The sequence below is a fragment of the Triturus cristatus genome, chromosome 8 (assembly GCF_964204655.1).
Source record: "Triturus cristatus chromosome 8, aTriCri1.1, whole genome shotgun sequence".
Lineage (NCBI taxonomy): Eukaryota > Metazoa > Chordata > Amphibia > Caudata > Salamandridae > Triturus > Triturus cristatus.
This window is the reverse complement of record NC_140591.1, coordinates 1,057,103,942-1,057,129,071: the sequence shown is the minus strand read 5'-3', so window position 1 is coordinate 1,057,129,071 and position 25,130 is coordinate 1,057,103,942. Positions and strand designations below refer to the sequence as shown.

Below are 25,130 nucleotides of genomic sequence, written 5' to 3'. Positions count from 1 at the left end.
TACAGGACATGGCCTGCGATTGAGCCCTATTCAAAGAACACAGGGCACAACCTGGGTTAAGCAAAGGGAAGACCACAGTCATGTCTGAGGCTTCTGTCTGCAATCACACGCATACCCATACACTAAGGCACAAGCATCCACCCTCACACATAGACACGCATGCAATTAAAATTCCCTCCTGCTGTGGTCCGAGCCCTGGAACACCTCTTCTTTGGTAAAATCTCTGAATGTGATTCAAGTAGTTTACTGGGCCCTGTGAGAATACCAAGAGAATCAATGTTTGCCCATTTAATTACGGATCTGGGGTTCTTTAGATGTTCTCAGAATATTTTAGGGTAGTGCTAGTGCCAAACTCCATTTGGGGTGAGAGGCACAGAGCAGATAGGGGTTACCTCACAGTTGTGAGTGAGGGAATTTGCCACTGTCGTAATTGAACCCATCTTACTATAGCTTTGCAACTAGGCTAGGTACAACCGTTTCATTCAACAGACTCTCAGGATACCTCGTGACTGCAGGTTTCTCAGGAATGTAATGTAGGGGGAAGAAGTCAGAACTCAACAATCCATCAAATAACGCAATAAGGTACTGTTCAGCCTAATGCTTGTCTTTATGGAAATAAAAGTACTTTTAATCTCATAGGAGAACATGATGCTATTTATGTCATCTAATTCAATACATGGGGTTACACAACAGTGCATCCTATTGTGAGATGCTGCAACCATTTCCTTTTTGTTAAACATATTTTTTACCACTAGAGCAAATATTTTCACTATTACTGCCTGCATTGTTCTATAAATGTGGACAGGAATAAACTTATGTGCAGTTAGTTCAAATGCTTTCAATGTTTTCACTGGTTTCAGTTGGCAACTTGGTTCCACAGCTTATCATTTCTTTATTGCCCAAAATATAGCAGGCAGGCTAAGAACTGCGGTTTACCTGCAAGAAAGCTGTTGACTGTTCAGATTTGTGGCAGACGCAGTCACAACGTCCATCCTTGGCAGAATGGATTCTTCAATGTGGGACCACAGCAGCAGCCTTTCCAGAAACATCAGAAGATGGCCTCTCAAAGTCGACTACAACCATACAGCTTACAGGTGTATCTATATACCAAATAATGGTTTTGTATCCTCCAGCACAATGTCCTTTGTTGTTTTGTCAGTAGGTGGTCGTGCTCCTCTTCGTGAATTTCAACGCTTTTCAGTCTCTAGGTACTGGTCTCATCAGGACTACAACAATAAAATACACAGTTCATGTTGTCTTGAGGCATGTTAATGATGTTAATGAAGGTGATCTTACACAACTACATACTCACACTCCTGTGGTTGTGCAAAGTCTTCTTCCAGAATGCTTTTAGCTAGCTCTAATTACAGTTCCCCTCACAATAATGTGAACATATTTAGGTATATGGACCTGGGAACTTTGTGCATGCACAGTAAATGATGAGGTGATCCGTGGCCACGGGTTGGTGTGTTGGCATTAGACTTTTGGTGGAGAAGGTAGGCCTGACTCACTGTAGGTTCTGGTTTAATATATCATTAATGTTAGAACTGGGGGTCTCTATTTGGCTGAGGTAGGTACCTTAGTCCAAATAGGGACCCTTGCTTCTAGGGTAAGGAGGGACACACCTTTAGATAACCCCTCCTCACCTCCTGGTAGCTTGGCATGAGCAGCCAGGCTTATCTCCAAGGCAATGTGTAAAGTATTGGAAACCACACTCCCAGTAACACAGTGATGACACCACAAACGGACTCCACACCAGTTTCATAAAAATAACAGTATCTTTATAAAAAGGAATACAATGAGATCAAACGATAGAAAACCAACATATGTGTATTGGTAATAATTCACTTGGCCGGTTACTAAGCCAGCAATCACTTGTAGATTATTGTGGTATTAATGAGCAATTTACGATCTCCAATGCAGTCCTAATGCAATACTATGCAGTTCGTTATGTAATAATAGGACAGTCCTTAATGCAAGAATCAGGCAGTTCGTAATAATGCGATTCGTAATGCAAGAATCAGGCAGTTCGTAATGCAATAATAATGCGACTCGCGATGCAAGAATCAGGCAGTTCGTAATGCAATAATAATGCAGTCTGTGATGCAATCTGCGCTGTCAACTGGGGCCCCCACAAGGCCCCAACAGCAGAGACAACTGTCATAGACTTACAGGGGCGGCCCCGGTCCAACTGGGCAGGTCCAGGCCGCTTAGGGACTCAGCACATCTAACGCGGTGCAGAGGGAGAGAGCTCAGAGCAATCCTGTACTCCTCCTGCACGCCTCTCCAGGCCACACATGCTTGCGGCTCCCGACCAGAGTCCAAGCCTTACCTGGGCGGGAGTGCACTGCCTCGCTCTCTTTCTCTCCCCGCTTGTTGGACGTCCTGCTGGGCTATCCCAATCTCGTTGCGGCTCTGTTGCTAGGCGGCGCTGTAGCCGGGCAGGTTAAGGTGCTGCCTTCTCCGTCGCTGATGATCTTAGGCAGATTCTTTTCGATGAACAACGTACACGATCCCTTTCAACTTGTAGCTTCCGTAGCTCAAGGCAATCCTTTAGCACGTTGCGGCTCAGGCCGGTGGATGATCCTCACTCACAGCCTCAGTTACAATGACAGCTCGGGCCACAAACAGCAAAACAGCAGCGTGGACAATGTTTCATGCTGCGGGTGCAATGCGATCCCGGGGCACCTCGTATACGGTACCATGGACCACAGGCGTGCAAGAGCACCACGCACATAGCGTCACTGAGACACAGTCCTCAGTTCCAAGTACGCCGTTAGCACGTTGCGGCTCGGGCCAGCGGTGGCAATCTTTACTCGCAGTCTCAGTTACGATGACAGCTTGGGCCACAACCAACAATTCAGCAGCGTGGGTGATGTTTCACGCTGCGGGGCCAATGCGATCACGGGCACCTCGTAAACAGTACCACGGACCACACGGCAGTCTCAGGGTGCAAGAGCACCACACACACATCGTCGCTGAGACACGGTTGGAAACTTTTGTGTTCCTGAGTTTCCACAAAAGGGTACCAGCTCTACTCGGGCACTTAAACACACACTACTTCAGGACACAGCACACAGCAAAGTCCTCACAAGCAGGGGGACACAGCACACAGTAAAGTTCCTTGTCTTCTCCTTAGTCAAATCAGCAAACTGCAGGCCAGCCCCAGAACACACAGCAAGGGCAGTCCTTTTCTTGAGTCTCTTCATCTGTTCTTCCTTGGCAGAGGTTCCTCTTGATCACAAAGTAGGTCCTTTTTCAGTATGGATTGTTGTCTTGAGTTCAGGGGTTTCAGCTCTTACATTTATACCCCTACATGCCTTTGAAGTCTTTATGTTCAGTGGGCTCTGAGCCCAGTCCAAACCAGATCTGGGTGCCTTCCTGCCAGGGCACACCTTCTTCCTTTGATAGTGGGGGTCTGGGGCCCAGACACTCAGCAGGAGGTGGAGCCATCATTTTGTGGCAGCAACACAGTCCTCTTCATATCCAGGGGGCTACTCCCCCCCCTACATCAAATGCAGGCTCAGGCTGTTGCTGTGTCACCTTCTCTTCCCTGGGGTCAGGACACTTCCCAGACCCTGTCACATCTGAACCCACGCAGGCAATATACAACCAGGCACACAAGAGGGTTCAAGATAAGAAACCAGCCACTTTTAAAAAAGTGGTTTCTAAGCACACAATTTAAAAACCATCTTTAAAAAAAATGTGTTATTAAAATTTAAGTTCAGGCCCACTAATCTCTACCTCTCCATCTTATGCCTATGGGAAGATATGCTGGAAACATGAGTCACAGCATTCTGTCCTATGGGCAAGATGGCCTTGCAACAGTGAAAAATGAATTTGGCAACCTTTGACTGTCAGGACATGGCACACACTTCAGTACAAGTCCTACCTTTCACATACACTGCACCCTGCCCAGGAGGTAGGGGGGTACCTGGGCCTACTATAGGGGTGTCTGATGTGCATAAAAAGGGAAGGTAAGGCCTGGCAAGTGGGTGTACTTGTCAGGACAACAAGGCAGTTAACAAACATAAAACACAAAAGTGATTGAATACTTTGGTTTTCTAGTGTCTTATATGGAATGAGAATCATGTTTGTGAAGTTTCATGATGATTTTTCCTTTACAAAGTAAACACTAATCATCCTGTGTGGGGCCCAAATAATAACGAATTGACTGGTTTAAACTGGTACAAAATATTATTTTGATGATTCAAACTAATTTAATATAAATGTCTTTAAAGTTTAAACTTCTCACCCACTGATGTTCTGCTGATGTCGTCCAAGAAACTGTCCACTGGTAGGTGTTTTCCATGCTACCATTCTGCGTACCTCGATTAACTGTCTTTGGAACATAACAGAATATTACTTTCATAAATAGGCCTTAAATTAAAAAAATTATATATTCTACAATCTGTCACAAATGTATCTTTTTTCCACACTGCTTACATTAACTATTTTGTGAATTCAATGATTGTTTAGGGAAACCATGATTAATATAGCTAGACAAATGCCACTTTTATCAATTGTGCCCAGTTTTTAAAGGGTAAATAGCTTTCTGGGTACATCCATGGGTTTCATATTCATAGTCACAAAAATAGAAGGTATGAAGAAACCACAAAAATAGGAGAGATTGGACACAGCTTACAAAAAAACAATAGTAAAAAAAAATCTCAGATCACCATTTAGAGGGGCAAAAAAGTGATAACTTTGTGTTAGTTGGATTACTGCACGTTCATCTTAGTTGACTAATTTTGATTAATGTTGCATTACCATATTAGACATATAGTACACTGCATCATGACATCTCAATAATAAAAAGTAACTCCACAAAGATACATGTAGAAAATTTCACAATATGACATCGATTTTACAAGTTAGTCTCCCTTTTGGCTCAGATTTGGAATTTTCCACAACATATTCTGTTGTAGTGACCCGGAAACTAATGAGTTTGTGTTGTTTCTAGATTAGCTGATGATCCATTCCTCCACACGTTTTAATACAATAAAGGTGCTAAGTAATCCTATTATTTGTGCGGTACATAAGTTAAGCATTAGCACTCACTCTCTAATCATCAATGTAATGTATTTTTATCTAGGGCAGGGATTAATAGTATTTGTTTCAGGAAGCTGAGAAACCCTTATGTCTGTAACCTGACAAGAGCAAACATTCATGATTTCTTTCTTGTTCTACAGATACCATTCATGAGGAAAATTATCAGTTCTGGTTTGTATGTGTGGTATACATGAACGAGTTTGAATGCATGTATGTTAAAATTATCTCAAATCAAGAGGGAGTTAATCACAGACTATCAAGTCACCCATTAGAATGCTAAGGGCGATTGTAAATCTGACCCTGAAGAAAGCTGACTGACCTTGTCAGGCAATCAAACGGCTGAAATATATAGAGCCACAGATGTTAGAGAGAATTATAACCTCAAATAGCATTGCTTTTTGGTTTTAATCTCACCAGGGGACCGTCTTAATGAACATAAGGGTTTTTCACAAGGTATTGCTAAAATAATTTTAAATAGAGATCCTTCCCTCACATAGAAAGAGCACCCTTGAAAGATTACGGTCGAACCAGCCCTGACACAGTTAATGCCTGGGTGAAGATTTAATGATGAATCATGCCACTAGGAAAACTAGTGGGTAAGAGTCCTTTTAAGAATTAGGATGGCTGCCCCTCTAGATTAGAGCCAAGAGATTCCTAATTAAGACTGTGGTGCTTCTCTCTTTGGTGTAGCAATTGTATAGCCCTGGGAAGTTGAGCAAACTCACTATATGTCTCCTAACTCCCTTCATTTGTCTTGCCAACGTATCAAGATTAGATATTTTTCTGTGTTGGTTTTATATCAATCATCTGATTATAATGGAGCTCACGGTTAAGATCATATGACTTCATTTCCTGAGAAGATTCAGGGTTGAAGATTAGATGATGCTTTTCTTGTGATGTAATACAGTCAATACAGTAAAAGGGTGTGTGATAAAACTTTCGCAAGCCCAGGCAATTTAGTAATCAATGTCCATGAGTGCAAATGTTGCAATTGGGCCTAGGTTTGGTGAGGTGTGATATGAGGTGTGAAATGCAGAAGTTAAGGCTTTTTAGTTCTTACCAGACCCTAAACTGCCCAATGAAGTCATGATTTCTGTTTGTGCACCATTTTCTTTGGATGTTCATGGGACAACGCCTTGTTCAAGAACCTGTGAGGCATCTTAGGTTGCTTTCTGATTTATATGGGAAAATCTTCCTTGCTTGTGTTTGGCATGAGGGTGAGTTCTACGTCAGGCAGCCTCTTTGTCCTGATCAACTGTCTGATTGTTGGATCTGAAACTGATCCTTCTATGTTCATTTTCACTTAAATCTCCTCTACATAGTAGATATGTAATTGTTTCCATTCTTCCGCCCCTGGAAACACTTTGAAACAGTTTTTAGGTTGTATACAAACATCAAGGGAAGAAAAATTCAATAGGCACATGTTAGACCTGGAAGCCGTAGGGTGGTCTTCCCTCAAACCTTTTGCCTGCGTGCCCCAATTTTACTGAATTTGTTTTTGTTGGCCTTACGACCCAGTGCACTTTACCACTGCTAACCAGTGCTAAAGTGTTTGTGCTCACTCCCCTAAACATAGTTTGATTGACATATACCTAACTTGCATATTTAATTTACTGGTACATCCCTAGTAGAGTGGTATACTATATACCCAGGGCATGCAAATTAAATGCTACCAGTGAGCCTGCAGCACTTAATGTACCACTTACCTAAGTAGCATTCTAAAACTTGTCCTGTCGCCACACAAAGGGCTGCATTACCCTGTGTATTGAGTCAGGAGCCAGGGCAGCAAGGGAGGACCTCTGCACTTTAAAACCCTTCCTTGAAGTCTCCCCCACTTCAAAGGCACCACTGGGTATAAGAACTGGACCTCAGACCCTACCACTTTAGTACACTTCTGGACCTGTGGATACTCTGTCAGGAACAACGACTGCTGTGCTCCTGAAGGACTGTCACGCTGCTGGACTGCTGCTCTGGAAGAACTTCTTTAATGTTGTGCTAACCTGCTGCTTGGTACCCTTCTGGTCTTGGTGAGAAGAACTGAACTTGCATCACTTGTCCCCTAGAACCCAGAGTGACTCCAAGGGATAGTTGGCTGCCTCCTGATCTGAAGTCTCAGGGGCATAACAGATTTCCAAGTATCCTGCTTCTGTACCTGGACTCTGCCATCTGTGAGTCTACCCTGTCAAGTGCGACCACCCCAATCCTGGACCTTTGGAATTCGGACTAAGGTGCTTGCTCAGCACTACACTGCCACTGCGGAGACGAAACCGGTATATCATCTCTTCAGCACCGACACATCTACAGCATTGCGTGGATTGGAACTGGCACGTTGCCCCTATTGTGAGGACCAGAACCAACGCATTGTTGCTTGTACGTGGCTCGGAGCCCCCTCTCTGCCTTCGAGGCCACCACTGTGTGAACACTCTTCAAATAAAGTCCTCACATCCCCATCAACGACAGCATCGATGTTGTGCCTGAAACTCTGCATTGCATTGGAGCCAATGCATTGCTGCTGTTGCGTGGCCAGGAATGCTGCATCACCAGCAAATGCGTGGATCGATATAGGTGCATCGCTCCCTCTTTGTTCCGCAGTCCATCCATCAACAGAATCTTCATCGTTGAATGCAATCCAGACCAATGTACTTTTGCTCAGCTGGCCCAATCTTGTCCCTGGAGCCTGCCTGATATCCATCGCAGGCAGCCTGGACAATTGACTTTGTCCCTTGGGTCCAGCACAACCAGATATCCCTTGTTGGCACACTGTGCTTTTGGCGCAATTTTCACATAATTCTTTGAACATTATTAGCTCTGGGTCTACTTATTGGATTTTTGTCATTTTTGTCTTGTTTTATTTATCAAATTAAGAACAGTTTTTCTAACAATGTGTGGAAAATTTGTATATGGTGTTCTCACTATTTTACTGTTCGTAGTGTTGCACAAATACTTAACACATTGCCTCTTAAGTTAAGCCTGACTGCTCTGTGCCAAGCTACCAGAGGGGGAGCACAGGTTAATTTAGGGTGTGTTTGTGCCTTACCCTGACTAAGATTGTGCTTCCTGCTTGGACAAGGTGCACACCTCTGCTAAACAATAATCGAATTTCTAACTGAACACCACAAAACTGAGTCTTTGCACGCGAATTATAGCCACAGTCATTCCATTTTTAACCATATATCACATTCCAGAAATGTGAATATTTACAATTGAAGAAAAATACTTATATGCTTCTGGTTAGATGTGGTAGAGCCATGCAGTGCACATGGTTGCACAGACCTTCACCCCAAGGTCACAAATTAAAAACCACCACCCACATTTGTTTTGTTCATTAGAATTCCTTACCGTCAGGGCAGGTCTCCCTTACTCTTTTGTACTGCCATGCTATTTAACCGTCAAGTGTGCAATGTACGAACATTATTATAGGGTAAGGACGGGCTTATCAGCCCACCAATTAGTTTTCAAGATATCTACAATGAATAAGTATGAAGGTCATTTCAATGTTATATTATATAATACATAATATTTAACATTTTTTTATAAAGTTATTGTCCTCCTATGCCTCAAAACTCAACCTCAAAGTCTCTGAATTTGTTTTATTATTTCTGTTAAGAACGTGACTGAAACAGAAATGTGTGACAACTATCGAATTAGGAAAAGCCGCGTTTCCGGTCTTGAACAACAGGAAAGAGCACGCGAGAGAGAGTCAACAGGTTTGTGCAAGAAAATGTAAAGTTGTGAGCAGAGTTCCGCTGCAGCCTGCAGGAAACAGAATAACCCAAACCTCAAACATTTCAGAAATGCTTTTGTTAAACTCTTTTCTAATACCTGAGTGTCACTTTTGCTTATGGCTTTCGTTTAACGTTTGCTTTCCATATCTGTGCGTTTCGTCAGGTATTTTCATTTGAAATAGGAGAGATAGGAAGACATTTTATACATGTTCTTCTCAGCTGCCTTAGCAATGCAATGTCTCTGTTTTCTTACAATTATTTTGGAAATATTGGCAGAAGAACATTTTTACAGCAGCTTCCCATTCGCCTTTTTTGCCAGGAAATAAGGTAAGACTAGTCTAGTACAATGTTTATGCGTATTCTATTGATGATTAGTGAGCTTTAATTGGCGTTTAGAGCCGCTTCAATAAATGTGTTTATTTGTAGGTTCATAACATTCTCTGTATAAGGCATGCATCTTCTTTTTCGTAGCGTTCTCGTAAGCACGTCTAACTGTCGTACATTCCCCACCGAATTATTTGTCAATATTTTGCATGCCAATGGACTACAAAGCTAGTGTGAATTCATGTGTAATTATTGGCAGACCCATAGTACAGTAGTTCAAGCTTATGGACGTGTTTACTCACCCACTGCCAGCAAATATATTGAGGAGTTAAAAAACTGCTAAGGTGACACTAATGTGCACAAAGGTGTTAAATAGCACAATATAACATATTGTAAGGTTCTTCTGTGTTGTCCATTTCTTTTTGCAGCAGATAGTGGTGTTTAGCAGCAACAAAGTCATCTTTGATATCTTACTAAGTGGATAAAATACGAACATGTATTTTTATTGACACACACTGTAGCTGAACGAAAAGGCGCAAAACCGCACGCTGTCTGGCCACATATTATTTACTTAAGGAATGTACTGTTTTGCTCCATTACTATTTTTGCACTTACTGTTGGTGTTTGGCAGCAAAAATATGTGTTTAAATTTATACGTTGTCTTTATTGGCCTGCATTTAACACAGTTGATTTTCCAAACGTATGTTTCCTCTTTAATTACCACCTTGCCCTGATCAATAGTGGCAGCTGGTGATTGTGAAAGTGGCGGGAAAACCTGAATACAGATCGTGAATTCACCAGTATGCAAGGCATGCTCACTGGAGGTCACTCCCACCCCTTGGAGATATCATTTGAAAATGGGGCAAATCATGCATTTCACAGCTCAAATGTTTTAAATCGTTTTATTGAGATTTTGTAAGCATAAAAACCATTGTACGTATTTCCAAGAGCATTGTTCCAGTCACATTACATTGCCCACACTGAAGAATCAAGCATTAACCCCTTAATACTATGAGGACAACAAATAATATGTTTAAGATGGACCTATTATTCGCATTCATTCCATACCATGATGTCATTCTGGTGGTACCTCCTTCTGCCAGGAGATGAGCAGTTCGAACAATTATCACACTGGAGTCTGGGTGTGAAGCGGGGGTTAGAGCACAGGGGTGGGGGTGAATGCTGATGGTGCAGATGCTATCGAGTTGCCATAACTATGTATTCAGTTAGGCTATGTTTTGTTGGGTTCAGGAGTTTTGGGTCCTAACTAGTTATGTACGTGATTGTACTTTTCTGTCGTGATCTAGCGAATGCCAGGCTCTTGGCTTCCATCCATTTACCTTATTCCCAAAGCCACTGTTTTAGGATATAGCCGGGTATCTGATTTCCACTTCTGGGCATATTAACTATTTAATAGGATGAACAATGGAGGGCAAATTCATCCAAGTCTTGTGTTGCCCTTGCGTCACGCAAGGTAGCGCAAAGGCAACACAACCCTAAAGTCTCATTTACCAAGCCACGCAAGCCACCATTGCGTTGCCCAGCATTGCTTGGTTAATCTGGAGTAAAGCAAGGCATCACAAGTCACTGCCTTGCATTACTCTGCCCAGAGAGGCGTTCAATGTGTGGACCGTGTGTGTTACCATGCATCCTCCCATGGATTTTGACAAATTCACAGGTTTACCAACAGTGGTAGACCTGGGAATGCATCAGAATTGTACGCCTTCCCACCAGCAACAAGGAGAAATATCTTTATTTTTCCTCATTGTTTCCTCTTTCTAAGTGTGCCACATTGTGCAGCACACTTATAAAGAGTAAAACACCTCTGAGGATTGTTCTTGTGAAGAAATGTGCCCCTTCCCACACACAAACAATCCTGCTTACAACTCGGGCACCCATACACCACGGCCTAGAGTGCCTGCATTGGCGCAAGGCAGCACATTGTGTGTCAGCGCAGACAGAGAGCCGGAATATGCTCTATATTGGTAAATATGGCACATTCTGGCACTCTCCCTTTCACGAAGAGCAGTGCAACAAGTTATTTTCCTGCGTTGTGTTGCTGTGAAAGTTTGATAAATCTTCCCCTAGATCTATAAATCTGTATTAATCTTTCTTTTACTTTGTTCAGATTCTTAAGCCAGGAATGCAGGTTTTTGAAGACTTTTCGTTTTACATTATCCAATATTTTCATTTCTTGAGTGACCTATTGGCAGGCCTGAAGAGTCTGATTCACAAAGGGCCATGTACTCGGGTGATGGCCCCAAAGTTGTGGGGGAGTCTCCACAGCCGCAACTGAATCTCGCCAATGAGAATTCTCATTGTGGACATTCCGCCATGACTGCGGAGACTACCCCACGACTGTGGTGCCTCCTCCTTGAGGGTGGAGGCCCAAAGTGTTTTAATGCACGTACAAAACATGTGTAAAAGGTTGGCATTGTTCATTTCTCATCTTGGGCATTTGTCAGGTGCTGTGCAATACATTTTTTGTAGATATCTTGGAGTTCAGAATGTGAAATATAGTAAGTTATATTGTAATAATTTCAGATATGCAATGATTTGTTACCATTCTTGGTCAGATATGTTTTTGTTTAAATCTATCACTCACATATCTATTGGGGTTTCTAATTAGAGGACGAGAAATGTGTGTAATTGGCTTTTGTGTAAGTAAGTGATCACATTGTTCCAGCATTACAATTTTTCGATCGACGTTGCATAATGGTGTAATTTTGGGAATTTCTTGTAACAAGCATAATGTATGACACACTGTGCTGTCATATAAGATGCCTATTACTGTGATATCTGCATCTTACCACGCAACCACATCCGTATTTCGTTCTATCTGTTTGAATTCAAGCATACACCACATAGATAATAATGGAGAGTAAGCTATCTTCGCTTTAGCCTTGTGTAGTACTCTGTGCTAGCAGTGGTGCACTCCCGTTAACAGCATGATGTCATCCTGCTGATTGGATGGATACAAGAAAACGCTGGTCAAAAGCAGCTTTTTGCCTAACATATTCTGCATATGAAGACCCTCAGGAAAAGGTGGTAAAATAGCACACAATGAAACCCATTTCAATTGGGCGACTAGATAGTAGTTTTCTAAGATAGTTGTGCCTAGGTCTACCTCCATGAGGGGCAGTTGTAAATTTTTAAGAGCTCATTGTTGTCTCTCACATCCCCTTATCAAGTCCTTGGGCACAGCATATGTATCAGCAATGACACTTACAGCAATGAGAGGTACCGCCCAATTTAGAGGCAGGTGGATATTAAATATGAAGATGACAAAGCCTACTTTGGCTCTGTGTCTGACATACTCCTCCTTCAGTCTGATGGCATACGGAATTTTGGAAGTTAGCCAACTGCTGGACCTGGGCCTCTCTGCAGGGTCACCCCCAAATGATTTACCTGTACCCTCCACTTTTTGCTGATTTTTTTTTTGCTGGACTTAGAACTCTGAGAACTTTACCACTGCTAACCAGTGTTAAAGAGCATGTGCTCTCGTCTCTAAACACGGTAATATTGACTCATACCCAATTGGCATGTTTAATTTTCTTATGTCTCTAGTAAAGTGGTACTGTAAGTGCCAAGGGCCTGTAAATTAAATGCTACTAGTGGGCCTGCAGCACTGATTGTGCCACCCACTTATGTAGCCCTTTAAACATGTCTCAGCCCTGCCATTGCAGAGCCTATGTATGCAGTTTAACCTGCCATTTCGACTTGGCAAAATAAAGCTTTTTGCCTGGCCAAAATCTTCATTTTTAATATATATAGGTTACCTCTAGAGTAGGTCCTGGACTGCCCAGTGGACAGGGTGCAATTTATGTAAAAAGGTGGACATGTATTTTTCAGTTTTACATGTACTGGTAGTGAAACACTCTTACATTCGTTTTTCACTACTGCAAGGTCTATCTCTCCCATATAATAACATTGAAGTTGCCTTATTACAATTTATAAGTGTAATTTCCAAATGGAAAGAGCTAACCCTTCAAGTTTGGTGTTTCTGGAATCAAAATTTAAAATCCTATTTTATGGCGAAGTCAGTTTTTAAAATGCAATTCTGAAAATGCCACTTTTAGAAAACTGTAATTTTCTTGCCTTAGCCATTTGGTGCCTGGAGCCTGTCTCTCATCACATTACTGTGTGTAGTTGTCAGTTGGGCTTTGTATATTCCTCCTAGACAGCCACACTCAATGGGAGCTTAGGTGTGACTGAGCGGGCCATCACGGGCAGGATGAGAGGGAGGAGCAGGGCCCAGCCTCACTTACATCTGAATAGGCTGTTTCCTGCCTCCAACACAAACGTCTGCCTACCCCTGTAGTTATCTTCCAGCCAGGGCAGGGAAGGCAGGGCAGCTGTGCAATTCAAATGCATGCCTCTAGAAGCTTCTCCCCTCTTCGAGAGCACAACTGTGTTTAAAAGAAGGACCTCAGACACCACCACTTCAGTAAACATCTGGACCAGTGAATGATATGTCAGAAAGAAGGGCTGCTGTGCTGCTGATGGACTGCCACTCTGTTGGACTGCAGTTCTGAAGGAACTGCTGCCCTGCCCTGCTGTGCTGCCCAGTTGCCTGCTGCTCTTTGCCTGGATGAGATGGATAGGGCCTGCATCTCTTGAACCCAGAACCCAGAGTGACCAAAAGGGCTAGTTGCCTGGCCCTGGTCTGAAGCCCCAGGGACACAACAGACTTCTAACAACCTTTCTCCTGCACCTTGACTCTGTCATCTGTGAGCCTACCTTACCACATGTTGCCACCTCCGTCCTGGAACCTTAGAAGTAGGCCTAAGGTGCTTGGCAGCAGAACTAATGCATCTTCTCTGCTGATCGGAGCATCCCAGAGCATGACGGCCACATCATTGCTGCTAGGTGGTTTGGATCAGTTGCAAAGACACATTGCCCGCTGCGTGCTGCATCTCTGACACCGGACTGCTGCATGCCTTATTGAGGGGCATCCTCGACAATTATGCCATAGGACCTCACCTCACAGTCTTGCTGTATCTTGTAATCAATATATTGCCTCAGGTGCGCAGCGCATCTTCTATGCAAATCCACACAACACGCCAGGTTTAAGGAACTCTCTTTAGCGGGCATAGCTGGGTCGCTCCGCTGGCCCACGCTCCATCGCGGTCGGATTGAACTTGTTACTTTGTCCTAGTCTGTCACAACCAGATTTTCCCAATCAGCGCTTTGTGCTTTTTGGCACTATTTTCATTAAAACCTTCAAAAATCAATATCTTCGGTTCTACTGATTGGATTTTTGTCATTTTAGTCTTGTTTTATTTATTAAACGTTTTTTTTTTCTAAATTTGTTGCAGGCTCCTTTTGTGGTGTGCTGTCACTGTTTTAATATTTGAAGTGTTGCACAAATAATTTACACATTGCCTCTGAGTTAGGCTTGAATTCTCTGTGCCAAGCTACTTAAGGCGTGAGCACAGGTTAATTTGGGGTTTGCTTGTGCCTTACCCTGACAAGGAATGTGGTTGCTCCTTGACCAAGACTTACTCCCTAGTCAACCAACAACCCAGTTTCATAAACTAGTGGCAGTGGTGGGATTGGACGTGTGTCTGTGCGTTGTCATACAGCAATTTTGTGTTACACTACTATCCCAAAGCTCTGAGAGCCTGGACCGAGTTCTACCAGTTGATGGAAGAGGTGCAAGAGAATGAGAATGAGGATGATATGGAGGATCAGGATCAGGATCAAGACAAGGACAAAAGCCCTGGAATACAGTCTTCAGGGGAGGAGGAGGACTAATTCCCTGAATTGGATCCCCCCTGCCGGAGCAGGAAGAAGTGCTTCATCAGATGGCCAGTCCCAAGAGGAACTGGGGGACAGGAAGGCATAGATGGAGTTTCACTTGCAAATACCCAGATTAAAAATGGAGGAGAACATTTCTTTTGAGAGGTTCACTCATGAAAGTAGTCTGAAAGAGCTAAAACTGAGGGCAAAATAAGTAGATTCCAGCAATGGTGGCAGCAATTCTACAGAGTCTGTAGGAGACAAAAAGGTCAGCATCCCAAAGGATTTGGGGCCCAGTTATGTGGTGGGGGACGACATTGCAAATGGTTTTCTGCCTATGACATAGCCCTGAATATTCACAAGATGCCACAAGAGCGTTAGGGGTGGTTTGTGGCTACACGGGAACAGGACACACTTCTTACTTTAGATATTGGGGGCCAAACCAGGTACACTCCCATGAATGTCATTTTGATTGCTAAGTTTGGACTGTACCGCCCAAGGTTGAGGGACAGTCAGAAGCTCTTCAACTAGTCTTGGGTACATTTTGTAAACTATTCCAGCAAGGTACTGTATGTTTGGGTGCGGGGCAGCAAAGTTAATGACTGCAATGGGTTGTATAACTTAATTTAGAGAGAGCACATACTCAGTACCTGTTTTAAAGTACTGCAACAGCACCTGGTTGACAGCAAGCTGACTGACTCCAGGAAGCTTGCTGAGGAGGCGGACCTCTGGGTCAGCACCAAAGTGTCCAAGAAGGTACGTGGGAGTGCCCGCAAGCATGGTGATTCAGATTCTCCCCAGCAAAGATGACCCAGACAAGTCCAAGACTAAAGAGGGGGAAAGAGTTCTCATGCCCCATATAAGAAACAGCAAAGTGGTTCTGGAGTGGTGGTGGCCCAGGGTGCCCCATTTCCAAAACTGATGCTTTGAGTGTTTCCAGTTAGGACACAAGCAGGGGGACTCTGTCTGTTCAAAGAAACCACCCACTGAGTGGAACTCTACAGGGGTGGCCAGTATGACCTTAGTGGTAAATAGTCTCCAGGGACAGGTCATAGACCATGTCCTCATCTCCCTTAGTTGACGGATAGAACCAGAGGGTGAGCTTGTGATCCTTAAGGATGGGAGTTGTCACTTCCACCAGGTGAAAGTGAATGGGATCTCTGTCACTGCATTGAGAGACACCGGGGCTAGTCAGACGATTGTAGTGAAAAGGCTAGATTTCCCAGAGCAGTACACTGGCCATATGTGTAGGGTAACTGAGGCTCATGGGCAGGATGTTTTTTCTCCCTATGGCCCTGGTATCTCTGGAGTGGGGGGGGGGTGAGCAGACAAGGGTCATGGTTAGTCCCCAGATGCCCATAGACTGCATTATGGGGAATGAGTTGCCCCTGGTGTCAGGATAACTGAGAGGGGGGGCACCCAGGGTGCCCTGACAGTTCAGTTTTAGGGGGATACCACTCATAACTGAAGGGTGCAGGATCCCAGATGAAAGGGCCAGGATGAGGGAATACTCACCTTTTCCCTGTGCTCAGCCTCAGGATGCAAACCAGTTTCAGGATACCACATCTGAATTGGTGGGAGGGAGAGTGGAAGTAGGGAGCCTACCACCTGAGGCTGTTGCCCCTCACTCTGAGAAACCCTAGAGGTCAGAGAACCCCCAGGAGCCCATAGTCCACTCCTTGCCAGCCCCAAGGCTTAACAATAGGTCTGCCCAATGTCCCTGCTTAGAGCCTCCACCTGGCAGTGGATCGCCTGGGACCTGACTCCTGACACTGACAGCTGCCAGTGGCCTCTGTTGGTTTCTGTTCTTGTGGGAAGAGGCTTTCTTGCTTAGGGAAGAGAAATCTAATCCAAGGGGTGGAATGTGCAACATCATTCTGTTGGCCATGGCAGTACTATCTGCCTACTGGAATGCATCTGTGAGCAAATTAAGGTTAGGTGCTTCACAAATGGGGTCCAGTGGTGAGGAGAAGAGTTCCCCATGGGTCAGTTCAATGGCTCAGGGGAGTGCAAACAGAGGGCTCCAACTGAATTCACAAGAGCGTAGAATTGACAGGTGCTTTGTAGTAGAGGGCCATTGCCCGTGTTCGATCTTCTAAGCAAGAAAGTGCGTCAAGGTATTGATATTCCCCCCTGGCTTCAGGCTGGATGGGGTCAGGTTGTTCCAGGCCCTCTCTGCAGATTCACCCCTAAACATGTTGCCTTTGCCTGCCACTTTTTTATCAATTTGTTTTGCTGGTCTCAGGACTCTGAGCACTCTATCACTGTTAACCAGTGCTAAAGTGCATGTGCTCTCTCCTCTAAACATGGTAATATTGCCTTATATCCAATTGGCATATTTAATATACCTATAAGACCCTAGTAAAATGGTACTGTAAATTAATTGCTACTAGTGGGCCTGCAGCACTGATTGTGCTACCCATGTATGTAGCCCTTTAAACATGTTTCAGGTATGCCACTGTAGAGCTTGTGTGTGCAGCTTTAAACTGTCATGATGAGCTTTAAACTGTCATGATGACCTGATGTGTTAACCTACTTGCCAGGCCCAAACCTTCCTTTTTATTACAGATAGGTCACCCCTAAGGTAGGTCCTGGACAGCCCATGGGCATGGTGCAGTGTGTTTTGAAAGTAGGACATGTACTTTTAAGAGTTACATGTCCCAGTAGTGAAATACTCTTAAATTTATTTTCACTACTGCAAGGCCAGTCTCTACCATAGGATAACATTGTGATTGCCTTATTACACTTTATAAGTGTAATTCACCCAAATGTGATGTCTCTGTAGTCACAATTTAAAAACACAACTGATGGTGAAGTTGATTTTTAAACAGCAGTTCTGAAAATTGCACTTTTACAAAGCTGACCTTTTCTCACTTAAACCATTTGGTACCTTCTGCCTGTCTCTGGAATACACGTCTGTGGTGAGTGACAACTGGCTTCCTGCATTCCTTCCAGAAAGCCACACACAAAGGAAGGGTAGATGTGACTGAGTTGCTATCTTCATGTTGATGAGTCTTCCTGAGTAGGATGGTAGGGGGAAGCTGACACTTTACACCTGAAGTGGCAGTGTCCTGTCCCCACACAAAGGGTTGCATACCTGCTGTGGTGAGTCTGGAGCCTAGAGTCAGGACAGGAAAGGCAGGGTTTTGCACACTTCAAAGCATCTCTTTGAAGTCTTCCTACTTCAAAGGCCCAACTCGGTATAAGTACTGGACCCCCCCCCCCGCCAAAGTGTAGACATATCTGGGAAGACATACCATTTGGAACACTGCAGTCCGCCCCAATGGGTTTATTTGAAGACAAGACCGGTTATGGAAATTACGGTCCAGTGCTGAGGTGAGGGAGCAAAAGTGTAGAGATCAGGCTAGGTCTGGAAGGCAGGAAATGTGGATCCTTGGGTACATGAAGGAGTTATGCCTGAGAGGAATATCAGGACACCAATACTGTCCTGCAGCCTCACCATCGACTCTACCAACACAGATTTACTGGGGTTCACTCGCATACCTGATGCCTCAGAGTAAAGGTGAAGGAGCTCAAGACATCTGGGGCCTGATGTTCGTGACTCACTAAGGAAAAGAAGGACATCGTCCGTGTAGAGGACAATGTGATCCTCCACCCCGCTCCCCTATCGCCAGCCCTAAACTTGCGTGTTGCATTGCACCAAGTGCGCCAATAGTTCCATGGTAAGGGCAAAAAGCAGCGGCGATAAAGAACACCCCTGTTGCGTCCCTCTGCAAATGGTGAAGGGTGGGGAGAGAATGCCGTTAATCTGTACCTCTGCAGAGAGGGCCCAGTAAAGCAACCCCACTAGTCTGCAAAAGGTTGGCCCTTGGCCCACCCTGTGAAGCACGGCCACGAGAAACGACCAGGAGACTGTTTCAAATGCCTTTTGAAAATCTATAAGGGGGAGGGTCAGAGTACATCCCAGCCGGAACGACAGAGAGAGGCCCAGCTTTACTCTTTGAATACAGCATAATGCCGTACTAGTCTAGATGTATAAGGTAGGTGACAGATCGAGTCAGTCTGGATGCCAAGACCCTCGCAAAAATCTTGATGTCGACATTGATGAGAGAGATCAGGCGATATGTCTGCCAACTGTCCGGCCTTAGGTATAACCACAATGGTGGCAACATCCAACTCTGAGGGAAACAAGCCTCTCTCGAGCACCTCTTTATAGAGAGTCAGGAGATGAGGAGTCTGAATGTCCTGATAGCGTTTATAAAACCCAACGGAGAATTCGGGGCCTTGCCAGATTGTAGATCAGTTATGGCTTGACCAATCTCCTCTGCTGGCGGTGGCTGATCTAGCTCTCGAGCAAGGGAGGGAGAAATGGACGGCAGAGGCACATCTATCAAGGGGGTGCGCTTACTTACTGGACAGGGTCACGCGCTCCGCATAAAGATCTCGATAAAAGGTCACACATTTTTGAGCAATTGCTGGCAGTTCCTCGTGAGGGACACGATCAGGGTCCCTAATGGCCAGGACCACTCTTTTGAAGACCCCTCTAGTCACCAGCCAGTACGACAGGTTGCCCGATGTGCCCGTGCCGATTTGTCTCCCGACGGATATACCCGTGGACTGGAAGCCCTCCAGCACTGCCGGGCCTCTTTCAAAGAGCTTAGACCGCAGTATCTCCAGATGGTGTTTTATGTCTCCTGATCTCATATCGTCCGTGCGACGCTCCAAAGCGAGGAGCAGGGCCTCTTAGTCTGTTACCTGTGCCCATCGCCTCTGGCCCCTCCTCCATATGTAGCCTTTGATACAACCCCACAACGCTGGTTTACTCGCCTTCCATAAGGTTGCCTCAGAGGATAACGATCTCTCAATAGTTTGGAAAAAGGCATGAGTTCATCTTCCACAAATTTTGCGCAATCCTGATTGGTTAAGTACCAAGCATTGAATCTCCACTTCAGGCGAAGGGCATTAGTAGGGATACCCCACTCGGGAAGTAGAGGTGCGTGATAGGAGATGCCCGTTGGTAAGATCTGGCCACATCACAAGCACAAGTCACAAGCCTGCAGCCAAAGAAGGTCAGTTCTGGATTTAGTTTTGTGGGCTGCAGACTGGTGAGTTTAAGAGCGCTGCGTGGGGGCTCCAGGAACGCCAAGCATCGCAGAGGCCCACGGAGTCTGACCAGGCCATAAGGTGTGCAGGACGAGCCAGTCTGTCCATAGACGGAGTCCCTGACATGGCCCACACAGGATCTAGGACCGCATTAAAATCCTCGCCAAACACTGTCATCACCAGAGGCAAATCTGCCACCAAGGATCCGAAAGCGCATAGAGGGTGTTGTAGAAGGTGTGGGGAACAAAGCTGAAACAAAGGTGAATTGAACAGCCTCCAGTCACCCCTCAATCCTGACATATCGCCCATGGGGATCTGCAAATGTAGTGTGGATCACGAGTGGGAAGGTTTTCTGTAGGAGAATTGTGGTTCCTCTTGAGCCCCTAGTTTGGCCAAATTTGGCTGTGGAGAGCTTGTGTGGTGAGTACCTGAAAGAAAAACCAGGAATAACAACATAAATGATCAAAACAACCCTGCCCCCAACATCTCCCTTCCCCATACTTCCACCCACGAAACATCTGTTGTCCCTACAAAGAACATTTTATTGTAGAACTGGGCGAAATAAAGAAAATATATGGACATGCGGTCCATGTGCCCTTGCAAGGATAATTGTGCCTGACAGTGACATTCAGCAAATGAGAAAAGGGGCCCACAGTCACAGCGACTAGAGTAGAAATGTCACAAGAGAAAACAAACTAGTGAAGCAGCACAGCATAGTAGTTTAGCATTTAACTATATATAACCAACGCCAATCAGGTCTCGCCCACTGCATCATCATGAGGCAAGTCTGTTCACTGCCTCTTGTAGGTTTGTCTCACAGCAGTCAGGGCATGGAGTCTGATACGTTTTCAGTGGGGAACAACCCTTACAACGCAACTTTTACAACGCACTACCATTACAACGAAACTGTTACAACGCGAGTGCATTGACAACGCAGGACGTTACAACGCAAGTCTTTACATCGACTTGCACTAGATGGCGTGCTAACATTAAAAATAGTGTAGTTTACTATCCCAACACCTTCCCTACTGTTACGTGGACTGGAGTTGGAATAGTAAATTAGACTTTTTTAATGTTAGCACGCCATCTAGTGCAAGTCGATGTAAAGACTTGCGTTGTAATGTCCTGCGTTGTCAATGCACTCACGTTGTAAAACTTTAGTTGTAACAGCATGCGTTGTAACAGCATGCGTTGTAACGTCATACATCCGTTTTCAGTAGGCTTTAAAAGCACCAGAGTGTCAGGAATGGTTGCCTCTTGGTCCACGGTTTGCAGTGTCTCGCTTTACCAGTTGGACTCATTGAAGTTTGTCCCCTACCTCATGGGATCTGTAACGCCACTTGAAACATTCCTGGGCAGTGTGTGAAGGAGGGCTCCGCCTCCCCCGGGCTCCAGCAGTTTTGTAGAGTGTCATGACCACAGTGGTCATTTCTCCATCACCCATTCCCAGGCCTATTCAGGAGTGTGAAAAAAATACGTGGAAGAGGCAAAAATGTATTTAAGCTGAGTAGGAAAAAAGAGAAAATAGCAGATGTTAAGCACCAAGAATTTTTGCTTGATCTCTTCAGATGGGCGACAGTCTCACTGGAATGCCCTGGTGTAGTCTGGGAAAATGAAAATGTTTGCGTTGGAGCGCCTCAGGTCAGTACATAGCACCAGTTACGTTACATTAGGACACACATTCATTCTTTGTTAGGCACGGGGAGATTAAGTGATTTGCCCAGAATCACAGGATGTTCAGCGTCATTACCGAGACTCACACCCAGTTCCCCAGGTCTGAAGTCGAGCTCCCTAGCCGTTAGGCCAACTCCTCTCCCCGTCAACTCCGCTGACAGATACAAGATCCTGCATAAGGACTGCCACATCTGCTCAGGAGGAGGCATCACCATCATTCACAAAAGCACCCTCCGCATGACCACCCTCCCGGACGACACAACAAACCTCAGGGAGCACCTCCACTTCAAGATCCAGACCAACCCCAAATCAACTCTCTGCTGGACCATCATCTATAGGCCTCCTGGCCCCCACGCACCCTTTACCGATGCCATCGCTGACTTCATCACACCCCACGCCCTTACATCGACAGACTCCATCCTACTCAGAGACCTAAACTTCCGTCTGGATAACCACAGTGACTCAAATACCGCCTCCCTCCTAGGGTCTCCCAATTATTGTCCATGGTGGCGGCTTTTGACGATTGGGCAGAAGACGCAAAAAATCGATCCAGGAGGAATAACCTGCACATCATTGGCTTACCAGAGGGGGTTGAGGGATCCAAGATGCATGATCCCCTGGAAGAATGGTTCTGGTCATGGGTCCCAGAGGACCTGTTGCTTAGTTGTGGAGCAAAGGGAAAGAGTGAAAAACGAAGGAGAGCAAAAGGACACAAAGAAGAGGCACGGGCAGAGCAGCAGAAGAGCAGAGTGCTCTCCCACTGGATCACCAGGGATAAGGTGCAAGCTGGATCCTGCGGGAGGAGGAGGGCCTTAAACACCCTGCAAAGGAGCACAGGGGGCAACACTTAGTGATGGAGCTGCGCGGGGGAGAGCAGTCACACTGACCAGGTTAATTGAATCTTGCATCAGCCTACTGATTAGTCAATTCTGATTCGTGAATCTCCCTGTTGCATCATATTACAGGTATAATAAAGGGAATAAAGATAGGCAATCTCTAGGTTTTAGCAGCAGTGCAGCAACATTGTTTAGGTCTGGTGTTAGCCAAGACCTTTAGATTTTACTATAATATGTATAATATACTTACATATAGGGGTTTTCAACTACCTTTTTTCAGTCATTGGTCTGTTGTTGTGTCATTCACATTTTGCTTCAGCCCAATACAGCATATAGCATGGAGCAGTGGGTCAGCCTACTTAAGCCACTGGTTAACTTCACTTTCAGTGACTGATTTTTGCTTTATAAGAAGGAGAACATTGACACACAAGCTAGTTCCTTCAACTATTGAGTTTTTGTTTTTAATTTATAGTTACTTTGGTGGTGCCTTTGTCTTCGGAGCCTGCTGTGACAGCAGGACACGTTTGATGCACATCCCATCTTTATCAGATCCCATCTCCTGCCAATGCTGTTGTCAGGGGCGGCTCCTGTGCTATGGTGGAGGACCGTCACTCCACTGCTTTTAAGCAGTGCACTGCTAGGTAAAGGAAACATAAAATGATAATAACTTTGAGTTACTATCATTTAATGTCTCCTGCTCCTTTGTGGGCCAGTGGGTGGACGAGAGGCTCTGCTCTTGGAGCAGAGCAAGGGAGGAGTGGTTTGCCCACTACTAAGTGAACAATGACTGTTTGGCCGGCCCTCTCGGGCTGCCCAAACCAGTCATGTACACTTTCCCCAGTCTCGATGCAGGCTGATTTATAGACTGCATGGAGAACAAGCCCAGGCCCCCATTCCCTGGTTGAGCGTCGAACTAGGACGCTCAAAACCATTCACAATGCTGCATTGCAGCAATGTGATTGGTCAGGGAAGCCTGGGTGCTTACCAATCTCAACGCTGCATTGCGGCGTTGTGATAGGTCAGGGGAGTCTGGCTGTGCTTCCTGTGCCTCGGTCCGACGAGGAGAGCAGGAGCAGAGAAGCAGGACCCGGCACGGCAAGGTGTTTTTTTATTTTACTTTTTTAAAACTGTGCACCGTTTCCCCCCCCACAGCCCCTTGCGCCCCACCCGCGCACCCGCCTCACCACCCGTGAACCATGCCGGCCGCCACCGGCTGTTGTAGTTTCCCTTTGGGGTGTTTTGCTTTTCTGACTGCTGCTATTTCACAGTATACCAGTGTCCATTTGAAACTGTTCTGTATTAAGTTATCTTCTTTCTTTTTTTATTTCTTTGTTTTTTCTTTTCTTTTTCCCTTTCCTTCTTTTTACATGTGCCTTCTTTCATTCATTTTTCTTTCTCTCTTTCCTTCTCATTTGCCTCTCTCTTTCTCTCTTTCCATCTCTCTTTCATTTTTCCTTTTTTATTCTTGCTTTCTTTTTTCATTTCCCTATTTTCTCCTTCCTTCTTTCCTTTTCTCTTTCTCACTCTCTTTCTTTCTTTCATTTATTTTTTCTTTTGCCTTCTTTCATTGTTCTCTTTTACATTCCTTCTTTCTTTCGCTCTTTCTTTCCTTCTCTTTCTTCTTCTCTTTCTTTCACTTTCTCATCCCTTCACTCGTTCCTACTCTCCTTCTTTCCTTATCATTCCTACTTTCTTTACTTTTCTCTTTCTTACTTTCCTTCTTTATTGCTTCTTTCTTTCCTTCTTTCTCTTTTCTTCTCTTCCCCTCTCTCTTTCCTTTTTCCTCTATCTTTTTCACTCTCTTTCATTCTTTTTTCTTACTTTCCTTTCATTCTTTCTCTTTTTCTTTCTTTCTTTCTTTCTTTCTTTCTTTCTTTCTTTCTTTCTTTCTTTCTTTCTTTCTTTCTTTCTTTCAAGACGTAAATGCCTCTAAGGATTGTTTTTGTGCAATAAGGTGTCCTTTCCTGCACAAAAACAATCCTGCCTGCAATGCAGGCACCCTTGCACCAGGGCCCAAGCCTGCCGGCATTGGCGCTAGGCAGCACTCAGTGTTCCAGCGCAGGGAGGAAGAAGGAATGCGTCATATCATATTAGATGTGGCGCACACTTGCTCACTCTCTGCCACGCAGTGCAGCTCAGCAAGTTGTATTTCTGCTTTGAGTTGCATAACACTTTGATATGTCTGCCCCCAGGTTTATGCCCATTACGTGCACCACTCTAAAAAGAAGCACCAATATGTGTGATGGAAGATAACTGTCATTATATCTTCACAGTTCATTGGACTTCACTGTTATATTAAAAATTACTAAACTGAGGTTTTGAGTTAAAAAGGGTCATATTTAAAAAGGACTTACACATCTGAGTGTTTTATACTTTTGTTACATCACATAAAGCAAATTTAATGTATTTGTGGTATTTTTTTACCCCACCGATTTAGAGTTCGGTGGAGATCCCTCCTCCCGATTCATAAGTCCATTAGGATATCATGAACTTGTAATAAGGCAGACAGAATATTGTCACATTTGTGAGTACCCAACCGTCAAGCTCTCAATCAGTCCTTTTGTTTCCATCATACTTCTCAATTAAGTGTCATGGGTCTTTTTTACGAGGCAGGTGGTGCAGTAACACCAGGTGCACATTGCTTCAGCCAGTGCTTTAAATGGGCCGGTACTCACCGGTAGGAGAGTACCGGTACTCACTGTATCAGCACGGC

The 25,130-nt window shown here is 44.8% G+C and overlaps 1 protein-coding gene across 1 annotated transcript in view; it reads left to right on the top strand.

The window, feature by feature from the left end:
* The first annotated feature begins 8,848 nt into the window (after nt 1–8,848).
* Nucleotides 8,849–25,130, top strand: part of LOC146805376 (interleukin-18 receptor accessory protein-like) — a 253,044-nt gene continuing 236,762 nt past the window's right edge. Inside the window, exon 1 of the mRNA XM_085622596.1 lies at nt 8,849–9,104. The gene's annotated coding sequence lies outside the window, so the exon portion shown is untranslated. The remainder of the gene's footprint in view (nt 9,105–25,130) is intronic.